Raw genomic sequence first — 13,122 nt, forward strand, 5'->3', positions numbered from 1 at the left:
CCTATCCAATTCCAACTTCACCCTGCCCATCCCATTTCTGATTGATTACCCAGATATGATTGTGTAAATAATACATAATATAGCATATTTGAATTAAAATATTAATGTGGAGCATGGCAAAAAAATAAGAAGAGAAAAGATGTGTATAAATCAATTTAATATGAAATATGTTAGTGAGAAATCATGTCTTATTCATCCAATTGACAAATTCTATATTCACACATTATATGAAGTGTTAATAGTACACTTTTTTATAAGTAGATGTATGTATAAGTATATGATAGAAAAAGGTTGAAAACATGAATTTTTCGAGACATTCTTAATATTATTATAAATAGTTTATTATCTGAAGTGGAATAGTTATTCAATCAGGAACCACACTTGTACAGTTTTCAGAAGTTACACTCCAACGATATTTTGAAAAGTCTGGAAAAAGAATTGTCTGAAAGGTAATAATATTACTTATGCTATTCTACTTGGTACATATATGCAGAATTACAGGAGTAATTTATATTTCTTATGCCATGCTTAAATTTATTTTATTTTGGTTTATGTGCACCGACACAATTTAGGTCATTGGCGATTTCAGCTTTTTTAATGTGGAGGAAGACCCGGGCCCCTCGTGCATATTTATCACGAGGGCACGGGGTGACCACCCCCTCGAAGCAGCGGATGGCTTCCTCACTGAAAAATTTCTAGCCCCAAATGGGGTTTCGAACCCCATCGATGAGGGCAAATGGTTTGAAGTAAACACTCAACCACTCGCCGGAGCCCCTATGCTATTAAGTATTTTAAACCCATCCATTTTTTTTAGTTTGAGTGCAATTAAAGGAAATGGGCCCATGGTCAAGGCAACCCAAAAGATGCGGGATTTTCCCGGAAAAGTATAAGAATGTGAAAAAGTGACTTTTTTATTTTGTATGTTTAAAGTGAAAAAGCCCCTAACAAATTTATCATTGGAATTGATGCTTTTTGGGGGGTGGGAATCTGTGTCCTTTGTAGTCAATTTTCCTTCTCATCATCCTAACCCCATTTAAATCTTGACCCACCCATCCCATTCCGATTTGTAACCCAGATACGAATGTACAAATAATAATATCATATTTGAATTAAAATATTAATATAGAGCATGGCCACAAAATAAGCAGAGAGATGTATATAGATGAATTTAATATGAAATATGTTAGTATGAAAATATGTTTTATGCATGCAATTGACACATACAATAGTAACACTTTATAAGAATTGATAATAGTACACTTCTTCGTAAGTAAATATATGTATATGATAGAAAAGGTTGAAAACATGCGTTTTTGGAAATGTTTGTATTATTGCTATGGATTCAGTCTATTATCTTATATGGAATAATTATTGAATCTGGAACCACTCTTGTGTAGAGTAGGGGAACAAATAGCAGGGAAGGGATTTGGTATAAATGAATTCAATATGAAAATTATTCATGTGAAAATATGTCTTATTAATGTGCAAGAACATTTTGCTATGGGTTTAAACTTGTTAGAAGTGGTAAATACATTTCTTTGTAAAATGTTAAAATGATAAAAGGTCATAGACTGCCAATGAAAACTGACTTTATGTCCCATTCAAAATGTATAGTCAGTGATTGATTGGACTTTTTATGAAGCAGATAAGGAATATAAAAGTGCCATAGAAAGGATGTAATATGAAGCAAGGAAAGATCATCTAGATGTTATAAAAAGTGACACAATTAAAAATGTTAATTATTATAATTGATACTTTTGTGGGGGTGGGAATCTCTTGTCTGTCTATACCATTTATTCCGATTCATCCTATCCAATTCCAACTTCACCCTGCCCATCCCATTTCTGATTGATTACCCAGATATGATTGTGTAAATAATACATAATATAGCATATTTGAATTAAAATATTAATGTGGAGCATGGCAAAAAAATAAGAAGAGAAAAGATGTGTATAAATCAATTTAATATGAAATATGTTAGTGAGAAATCATGTCTTATTCATCCAATTGACAAATTCTATATTCACACATTATATGAAGTGTTAATAGTACACTTTTTTATAAGTAGATGTATGTATAAGTATATGATAGAAAAAGGTTGAAAACATGAATTTTTCGAGACATTCTTAATATTATTATAAATAGTTTTATTATCTGAAGTGGAATAGTTATTCAATCAGGAACCACACTTGTACAGTTTTCAGAAGTTACACTCCAACGATATTTTGAAAAGTCTGGAAAAAGAATTGTCTGAAAGGTAATAATATTACTTATGCTATTCTACTTGGTACATATATGCAGAATTACAGGAGTAATTTATATTTCTTGATGCCATGCTTATTAACAGTACTTATACCAGTCCATTTTTTTTTCAGTTTGAGTTGCAAGTTGAAGCAGGAAAATGGTGTCAAGTGGTCAAGGCAAGCCAAAGAAGCAGTGCTGGATTTTCCCTGGAAAAGTATGAAGAATGTGAAAAAAGTGACTTTGTTTATTTGTAGTATTTAAAGTGAAGAAAGACCATAACAAATTTAATCATTGGAATTGATGCTTTTTGTGGGGGTGGGAATCTGTGTCCTTTGTAGTCAAGTTCCTTCTCATCAGTCCTAACCCCATTTCATCTTGACCCAGCCCATCCCATTCCTGATTTGTAATCCAGATACGAATGTACAAATAATAATATCATATTTGAATTAAAATATTAATATAGAGCATGGCCACAAAATAAGCAGAGAGATGTATATAGATGAATTTAATATGAAATATGTTAGTATGAAAATATGTTTTATGCATGCAATTGACACATACAATAGTAACACTTTATAAGAATTGATAATAGTACACTTCTTTGTAAGAAAATATATGTATATGATAGAAAAGGTTGAAAACATGCGTTTTTGGAAATGTTTGTATTATTGCTATGGATTCAGTCTATTATCTTATATGGAATAATTATTGAATCTGGAACCACTCTTGTGTAGAGTATGGGAACAAAATAAGCAGAGAATGGATTTGTATAAATGAATTCAATATGAAATAATTATTCATGTGAAAATATGTCTTATTAATGTGCAATGAACATTTGCTAAAGTTAAACTTGATTAGAAGTGGTAAAAGTACATTTCTTTGTAAAAATGTATATATGATAGAAAAGGTCAATAGACTGCCATGACAACTGACTTTATGTCCCATTCATATTGTATAGTCAGCAATTGATTGGATTTTAAATTATAAAGGGCAGAAAAGGAATATAAAGTGCAATAGAAAGGATTTAATATGAAGCGGGGAAAAGAAAATCTAAAGTTATAAAAATGACAAAATTTAAAAATGTTAATTTTTGGGAAATTGGTACTTTTGTGGGGGGGGAATCACTGTCCTGTATTCCGCTCCTTCCATTCATCCTTTCTGATTCCACCCTGACCCTGCCCATCTCATTCCTGATATGTTTATACAAATATTATATAATATAACATACCTGAATGAAAACATTAATGTAGAACATAGTTGCATTAAAAGCAGAGAAAAGATGTGAATAAATAAATTTGATATGAAATATTTTTGTGTGAAAATATGTCATGTTCATGTAGTTGACACTTTTTGACACTTTCTTTAGTCACACTTTATAAGAAGTGGTAAAAGTATACTTCTGTATAATGTATATATGATGTTTATATAGTATTTAGAGTGAAGAAAGAACATAAAATGTTAATAATTGAAATTGATACTTTGTAAGGGATGGGAACATTGTCCAGTTCCTTCCCATTCATGCCTATCCTAAGCCAACCTGACCCAGTCCATCCCATTTCTGATGGGTAATAAATGTTTGATAGTACAAATAATATATAATATAGCATATTAGAATTAAAATATTTATGTTGAGCATGGCCAAAATAAAGGAAGAGAAAATATGTGTATATATAGAATAATTATGAATATGTTTTAATCGTGCAATTGACCCTTACTATGGTAACACTTTATAAGAAGTAAAAGTACACTTCTTTATAAGTAGATATATATTTGATAGAAAAGGTTATAAACATTTGTTTTTTGAGCTGTTCATAATATTATTATGGAATCAGTCTATTACCTAAAGACAAAAAGACAAATGATTATTAAATCTGGAACCACACTTGCATGGGCAAATGAAGGTTCATGTACAGTTGTTGAAAGTTACATTCTTGCTGTATTTTGAGTAAGTAAGTAAGGACTTTATTTAAAGTGGATAACATATATGGCATTGGATACATTTTTCAAAACCGATTAACAATATGGTCCGCTAAGTAGTCCACTAAGAAGTTTGGAAAAATTGTTTGATAGGTAAAATACTTTTGTGTGTTTCAGTCATATTTGCTGACCATTGTTGAAGCTGTGGATTTTCCCTGGGAAAGAATGAAGAATGTTTTCAAGAAGAGACTGTATTCATTTGTAGTTTTGAAGTGACGAAAGAATAACAAATTGGTACTTACTGGAAATTATATATTTTGTGGAGTTGGGAATCTGTCCTGTCTATTCCTGTTCCTCCCCATTCTGTTTTGTCCCATCCTGACCTGGCCCATCCATTCCTGATTGATAATCTAGAAGTGTTTGTAAAAAGAGCAAGCTGCATAATTATATGAATGGAATTGTATATTGAAGTAGTGTTTTAGAATATGGCCACAAAATAAGCCGAAAAAAAAAGACTGTATAAAAAATATTAATACAAAATATGTTAGTGTGAGAATGTGTTCTATTTATGCTGTAGATACTTAGTTGTTTATTATTGTATAAAACTAAATTGTGTTTCAGGAAAGTATAATTCGTAATTCTACAGTATACGAGTTTTTGTCAAACATATGGATACAGTTATACAATATTATACAGAATATAAGATAGAATAAATATTAAACCTAGAATGACATTTGTAGCAATATGTAAGGGAAAACTGCTGGATATATAAACATTGAATGTAACAACATGACAGGTCTCTTACATTTTACTGTTTCTAGAGACAGAAGACAAAAGATGTTGAATGTGACAGCTGTAAATGCTGGAAATTTAAGTAGCAGGCTACAAGACTGATTTCCAAACCAAATGATAGGCACTGGTATGTATTGTTGTTTATAATTATACTTGTAGTGTTGTTTATAAAAGGTTTCATTGATATGTTGACCTGTTCAACACAGGTAAATGTCATCTTCACTCATATTAGAGGTGGAGGATGATTGATTTATTTAGACTAGTTTACCAGGATTTAACTAATATATTCCATGTAACTTTTACCATGATTTTAGATGCCTAAGTTCCAAAACATTAACACTCTTATTAGCAGAAATACCCATGGATGAAGAATCAGAAGGCTTAATCAGTGGATGGTGAAAATTGTCACATGCTGTAGATATAATCCCTCACACCACCAGCACCAACTCTGACAGATGGTATCTCAACATACAGTAGATCCAGGGTGATACATCATAGATTAGATATAGCTGGTCAAATCATACAAGAATGTTGAGGTAATGAAACTTAAATTCATATTAAATTTATTTTTTCATAACAGCCGTTTACATTCGAACTTCTGCAGATAGTTAGGGAGTACACACAATGAACATTTAAACTTTGACCTGCTGCCGGCAAATGATTCTGCCTTTGTGACCAGTGCAGACCAAGATCAGCCTGTACCTCCGTGCAGGCTAATCCTGGTCTGCGCTGTTCGCTATTCAGTCAGTAAATTTTAAGTGGACACCCCTTTGAATCATAAGTGGTACTGCCCAAATTAAATGATTGACCAGTCCATTATAGAAAAAAAGCAGGGTAAAGGTTAAAGCATATTGCCATTGCCAAAAAAGGTGAAGTTAACTGTTAAAGTTCTAATGCTAACTGCTACAAAGTGTTTTTCCTTTTTTTTTTTTCATTTAAAAACAGAACTACATCAGTTATTAAAAAAGTTATATCATTTGATTTGTTCAAACTGAGATCATTCTTTGTCAAATACAGGAACTCTTCGAGTTCAGCTTAATTTGAAATATATCATCAATCACTTGCATGGATTGCACAGGGTACAGTTCTTCTCACTAGCTAGTATGCTGTTAAGGGGGATAGTTTTAACATGTACAGACTAGAAAGGTACATTATCTGTATTCATTGTCTATTGGGTGTACCAACTACATTAAGATACAAAAATGGTATGTATACTACGTCTGCGAAACAAAATTGTTTCTGGTATCCGGCTCAGTGAATATAACTGTTTTCGGGTTGATAAATCCTGATATCAACCTATGAAAAAGTCGATAATTGTATAATATTGTCGCTTAAATATTTTTTTCTGCTAATGTCCGAGTGGATAAGAATTGTAAAAATTTCGTCAGGCTTCTTCAGCCACTTTTCAAGTAGATTTGAAACATCTACAACCTCCCTCAAGCTTTTATGAACATAGATTATATGAACCATACTGATTTATAACATTGTAAACTTGATTCCTCGAAACTGTATTTGATAGATTTTGTAATTTTAATAAATCATACATGTCATATGTTAAATTTAGGTAAGTTACTGCTGCTAAAGTTAAATCTGTCACTAAAATACTGAACTTATTGAAGATCCTTGATTTTCACATTTTTAAAAATGGTGGGTTGAAAGCTTCGCATGTGTGCAAATTGACTTAAAAACAGCATTAATGAAGTGTTTCTGCGCAATGGCCGCTCACTGCCGACAGCCAGACAGACCCAAAATCACTTGAGCAGAAAGTTTACTTGGACATCAGCCATAGCTACAGTTAGCATACATTAAAACCTGTTGTCGCCTCTATTAAGCAGCCAAATTGTCTTAGGCAGTCAGTGTCTCATTTCCCTTCATTCTATAAATGACATGCATTAACTAAGCAGCCACATGCGCTACAGCCACTTTTCCCCACACTCATAGCTGGCTGCTTTAGACAGGTTTTACAGTACGCTGATTTTAAAGACAATGTCAGCTGTTTTAAAAATGTTGTTGCTTTTTGTAAAAATAGGGTGTTGATGATACCTATTCTGTTTCTGGTAAAGGACAGTGAATGCTAGGCAAGTTTGTCAAAATATTATCTTCTTTCCCAGACAAAAAAAAAAAAAGATTGATATGAACAAAAACATTCATTACTTCAGACATCGATAGTTGGTTTCTATAATAATGTCTGCAGCCAGAGTTCGGAGAAACGGATCAGCTCAAAGAACATTGGAGGGGTCTGATGACAATATCGATATAGGTTTTGAAGGTAAGTCTGGTATCATTTAACAAGGTTTTGGGTTATTTAAAATATTTGTGCTGCTGTATATTTACTTTACAGTCTGATGGAAGTGTGCACACTATTTTTCAATTTCAGCTAAGAATGATCAAGTTCAACATCGATCTTTTAAGACAAAGATAATGTGATGTTAGAAAGACACACACAATATAAAGTTCCATTTTATTTTATTTCTTGCTGCATAACGTTATGAAATTCTTGTTAAGTAAAATAATTTCAATCAAGAAATATACTGTAAAGAACAAAGTGTGACTATAATTTTCAGCCTGTTTTAAGCAAATGATTTAAAATTTATACACAGTGTACAAGTAGATCTGCAAAGCTATATTATTTTTATGCCCCCGAAGGGAGGCATGTAGTTTTTGAACCGTCTGTCGGTCTGTCCGCAAATTTCGTGTCCGGTCCATATCTTTGTCATCCATAGATGGATTTTCAAATAACTTGGCTTGAATGTGTACCACAGTAAGACGACATGTCGAGCGCAAGACCCAGGTCCGTAGCTCAAAGGTCAAGGTCACACTGTAGTTAAAGGTCATTTTTCATGATAGTGCATTGATGGGCGTGTCCGGTCCATATCTTTGTCATCCATAGAGGGATTTTCAAATAACTTTGCATGAATGTGAACCACAGTAAGATAACGTGTTGCGCGCAAGACCCAGGTCCGTAGCTCAAAGGTCAAGGTCACACTTAGACATTAAAGGTCATTTTTTATGATAGTGCATTGATGGGCGTGTCCGGTCCATATCTTTGTCATTCTTGCATGGATTTTAAAATTATTGGGCATGAATGTGTACCACAGTAAGACGACGTGTCGCGCGCAGGACCCAGGTCAAGGTCACAGACGTTAAAGGTCGTATTTCATGATAGTGCATTGATGGGCGTGTCCGGTCCATATGTTTGTCATCCATGGATGGATTTTCAAATAACTTGGCATGAATGTGTACCACAGTAAGACGATGTGTCGTGTGCAAGACCCAGGTCCGTAGCTCAAAGGTCAAGGTCACACTTAGACGTTAAAGGTCATATGTCATGATAGTGCATTGATGGGTGTGTCTGGTCCATATCTTTGTCATTCATGCATGGATTTTAAAATAACTACGCATGAATGTGTGGCACAGTAAGACGACATATCGCGCGCAAGACCCAGGTCCGTAGGTCAAAGGTCCTAAACTCTAACATCGGCCATAACTATTCATTCAAAGTCCCATAGGGGGCATGTGTCATCCTATGGAGACAGCTCTTGTTACAATGAGTGATAAAGAGTAAGTGATATGGATTATATCTCACTGATAGAATACAGTATTTCATCTTACTCATCTTAAATATTAACCCTGACCTGCTGACCTACTTTGTTTTTGAAGTTAAGCAAAGAAGCGTGGACCACCTGTATATTTTTTAACAGATTTCAGTACATATCTTGAAAAATCTTCACCATGACCTTCTCACCTAGTTTTTTGTTTTGTTTTTGAAGCTTTAGCAAAGAAATTTGTTCAAGTGAGCAATTAAACTCAGGTGAGCAATATAGGGCCATCATGGCCCTCTTGTTTTACAATATATTCTGGCTTTATTTATGTTACATAACAAAAAATTTGATTGGTCCAACTAAAAGAGAATATTATAAGAGCAATGAAATGTGATGACTGAAAGTGTCACTTGGAATTTAGAGCTACTGCTGTATTGACACATTTATGCAGCATGCACTAGCCTAATACTGCTGAGAATTGGAATGCAGTACACTGATAACAGTGGGACGATGCATTCATACAAAATGAGTTAAAAGCACGGGACTGAAACCATGTGTTAACAAATTTTGAAATTGTTTCAGAAGATGATAAAGGAAAATTGGCAGAGGTAAAGGAGACAAATGATGGTGCGAAAAGTAGAAATATCACAAGTTAACAGTCAATAAGGGAAATGACTCCAGCCAGTAACTCAACAAGTCGTGAGCTTGCAAGATATGTCACAGAAAGGCGGGTTTATGTAGCTGCTGCAGATTAACCCAGTCTTGCTGAAACCAGAAGTTGTGAGTATTTAGTCAAACATTTAAGTTAACCCATTAGCTCACCTGATTTACTATGTCTCCCCCATAGGTCAAGAATGCTTACTGTTTTTGCCTTCGACGTCTGTATGTCCATCCATCTGCATTAAGTTTGTCCAGTGTTTACAGGACAAACTGCTTGCCAGATTTCGACAGAGCTTCAAAGGAGTGATCAGTAACAAGTGCAGCCGTGCATATTGCTGAAAATAGAAAATCTTGTCCAGCTTTCACAGGTCGAAGTGCTGGCTGGATTTCAACAAAACCACAGGAACAATCAGTACCAAGCTTAGTTATATATGTCTCCGCTATGTTTCACCTCGCTGCACAAAATGGCCGCCTAAAAATAAAAAATCTTGTCCACCTTTCACAGGTCAAACTGCTGGCTGGATTTCTACAGAACATCAAAGGAGTGATCAGTACCAGCCCTCGCTGGCACGTTCTGTTTCACTGCAAAATGGCCACCAGAGCTCAAAGTAGAAAAATTTTGTCCGGCGTTCACTGGTCAGACTGCTAGACAGATTTTGTCGAAACTTCACATCAGTACAAAGCCTAGTTGTGCATACTGCCGACATGTTCTGCTTTGCTGCAGAAAATGGCCACCAGAGCTAAAGGTATACATAGGGTGAGACATATGTTTTTGTGTCAAAAACACCTTCTAGTTATATTTTTGTTGTCGAGCCTGCGGATGCGAAGACATAGTTGTCCAAATGGCTGTTCGGTGTATGTGAGTGCGTCCGTCCGGATTTGTTTGTCCAGACCATAACTTTAATATGCATGGAGCAATCTTGTTTATATTTGGCATGAATGTTGACCTCGGTGAGACGGAGTGTCATGCACAAACCCCAGGTTCCTATCTCAAAGGTCAAGGTCACAATTACAGGTCAAAGGTCAAATTCAAAAATGACTGTCTGGAGCATTTCTTTGTCATGCATAGAAGGATTTTAATGTAACTTGGCACAATTGTTCACCATCATGAGACGTAGTGTCATGTGCAAGAACCAGGTCCCTAGGTCTAAGGTCAAGGTCACACTTAGAGGTCAAAGGATACAAGAATGACAACTTTGTCTGGAGCATTTCTTCTTCATGCATAGAGGGATTTTGATGTCGCATGGCACAAATGTTCACCACCCTGAGATGGAGTGTCATGCGCAAGAACCAGGTCCCTAGGTCTAAGGTCAAGGTCATACTGAAGTATTAGAGGTCAAAAGTCAGATATAAGAATAACTTTGTCTGGAGCATTTCTTTTTGATGCATAGAGGGATTTTGATGTAACTTGGCACAACTGTTCATCACCATGAGACGGAGTGTCATGGCTATATACCAACAAAAGAAATTGTTCTTTGTTTCATATAAAATTCAGCTACTTCAGACCAATTTTGTTACAGTTTCTAGATTTTCACTCCATCGTAGACCTATTTTCCACAAGATATCCATACATTTGCTTCAAGAAAACGAAAAGAAAAAGGGGTGTTGAATAGTATGCAGTGAAATGCAAGTCAACTGAAGTCAGGTACCCTCATATTGCCGCATTTCAGAAAGCGGTCCGCAGAATAAACACCCTACTTTCGTTTTCAAGTAAACAACTCGAAAACATGCGAGTATTAGCATGAAACGTGTCCTATTTTATGTAAAATTCATTCCACGAGTGAAATAATGCCCATTTGGCCCCCGATTTACGCGCAAATGCGCGAAAAATGGAAAAATTAGGATCAATTTATTAGGGACTTCTTTCGACTACACCACGGAAGCACATTTTGGACCGAATTACTGCATTATAACCTATAAGAGATATCTTTTTATCAAATTTCATAACATTTTCATCTCTATTTTCAAGAAAGATGTAATACCGAACATGTTAACAAGTTTCATTGTGAAAATTCGAGATTTTAGAGAAATATAGGCATTTAAGTGAGGCCACCCCCTACCCATTTTCTGGGCTAAATTTAGGCTCTATAGTCGCTTCATTGTAAATTTTGGTAAAAGTTTCACCTGTATGCATCATTTTTCACTTTGATTCTGAAATATCATTCATTCCGTCATGAATATGACTCAAATGGACGCATTTTGTGCATTTTCACACATTCTGGAGACAAAATATTGGCCTTTCTATTGCAGAAATTGCTGCCGAAATAGTCGCATCTACTCAAAATATGGTCAAAATTCAAAAAATTTCAAATTTAATGGTTATTTTGCATTGAAAACATCATTTTATAACATATACAATCGATTTATGACTATGAAGACTAATTGTGATGTGTTTCAAGAAAAGTCTTATTTCAGCTCTTATAGGCTATATACCAACAAAAGAAATTGTTCTTTGTTTCATATAAAATTCAGCTACTTCAGACCAATTTTGTTACAGTTTCTAGATTTTCACTCCATCGTAGACCTATTTTCCACAAGATATCCATACATTTGCTTCAAGAAAACGAAAAGAAAAAGGGGTGTTGAATAGTATGCAGTGAAATGCAAGTCAACTGAAGTCAGGTACCCTCATATTGCTGCATTTCAGAAAGCGGTCCGCAGAATAAACACCCTACTTTCGTTTTCAAGTAAACAACTCAAAAACATGCGAGTATTAGCATGAAACGTGTCCTATTTTATGTAAAATTCATTCCACGAGTGAAATAATGCCCATTTGGCCCCTGATTTACGCGCAAATGCGCGAAAAATGGAAAAATTAGGATCTATTTATTAGGGACTTCTTTCGACTACACCACGGAAGTACATTTTGGACCGAATTACTGCATTATAACCTCATATGCAAGATCCTAGAATTACTTCCCTTTGTTGTTGCTATAAATAGCTTATATTCGTAACTTTTTTCATTACTGGTCATAGGGAAAAATCAAGACCACTTTTCTGTAGTTCAACATGCATGTTACATCCAATTTTCAAGTGAATTTTGACCTATCTCTACTGGTGAGGATTTTTGTGTGGACTTAGAATTTTTTTAAAAATTTAAAGATTTTTTTTTTTTACACACATTTTTTTTTTTTGTTTAAAGCTTTACATCCCTTTTGTTGTTACTTTAAATAACTTATATTGTAACATTTTGCAATCTCTTTTTTTTATTTGGCATAAATGTTTGCCTCAATGAGACAGGGAGTGTCATGTGCAACTCCCAGTCCTTTTGACAGCTGGCGGGCTTGACATTTTGCCCATGGGGATCTAGTTTTCATTTTATTTTTTAACACTATTGTTACAATATATTTGTAAGGTGCTGTAGTCAGAGTAGGGTAATCACTAAACTGAACTTCCTTTGACATGGTTTGCAATTGTCCTTTGGACTGATTAATTGAAATGCACTTGCATGTTGATAATGGACTCAAATGGAAAATACAAGTTGACAAAACACTTAAGAAATGCAATACACAATTATATTTACACTATCTTGATCTAAATACAAGGAAACTATTTTACAATGCTTATAGTACTTCCACACTTGGACTATTGCTGCACAATTTGGAGAAACTGCACTGACGGTCAAATCTCAGAAGTGATTAAATTCCAAAAGAGAGCTGCTCGATTATTTCTTGATAAAAGTTTTGACACCACATCTGCAGCTTTATTCAAGGAACTTAACTGGATGAAATTAAATTTTATTGAATTAATAAAAAATGGCAATATTTATGTATAAATCTATAAATTTATGAAACAACATCTGACTATTTGAAAGAAAAATTTCAAAATAAAAATTAAATTCATAATTACAACCTACGCTCAAAGAGTAATAATGAACTAAAAGTGCCTAAACCTGAAGTAGAATTCTTTCGTAAATCTTTTGCCTATTCTGGTCCAAAATTATGGAATGAAATACTGCCTACCATCC

General features: G+C 34.3%; 1 long non-coding RNA gene across 10 annotated transcripts in view; it reads left to right on the forward strand.

The window, feature by feature from the left end:
- The first annotated feature begins 1,590 nt into the window (after positions 1-1,590).
- The window catches only part of LOC123540678 (uncharacterized), a 28,708-nt gene continuing 17,176 nt past the window's right edge, over positions 1,591-13,122 (forward strand). The window contains exons 1-6 of one of the 10 annotated variants that reach the window (XR_006684249.2): positions 1,591-2,458; positions 4,339-4,455; positions 4,983-5,080; positions 5,306-5,489; positions 7,113-7,222; positions 9,078-9,275. This is a non-coding gene — a long non-coding RNA (uncharacterized LOC123540678). Of the gene's footprint in view, positions 2,459-3,438; positions 5,081-5,302; positions 5,490-7,112; positions 7,223-9,077; positions 9,276-9,660; positions 9,902-13,122 lie in introns of those variants that run through there. The other 9 variants (XR_008367937.1, XR_006684257.2, XR_006684255.2 and 6 more) reach the window with 9 other exon arrangements.

Source organism: Mercenaria mercenaria, chromosome 16 (assembly GCF_021730395.1).
Source record: "Mercenaria mercenaria strain notata chromosome 16, MADL_Memer_1, whole genome shotgun sequence".
NCBI lineage: Eukaryota > Metazoa > Mollusca > Bivalvia > Venerida > Veneridae > Mercenaria > Mercenaria mercenaria.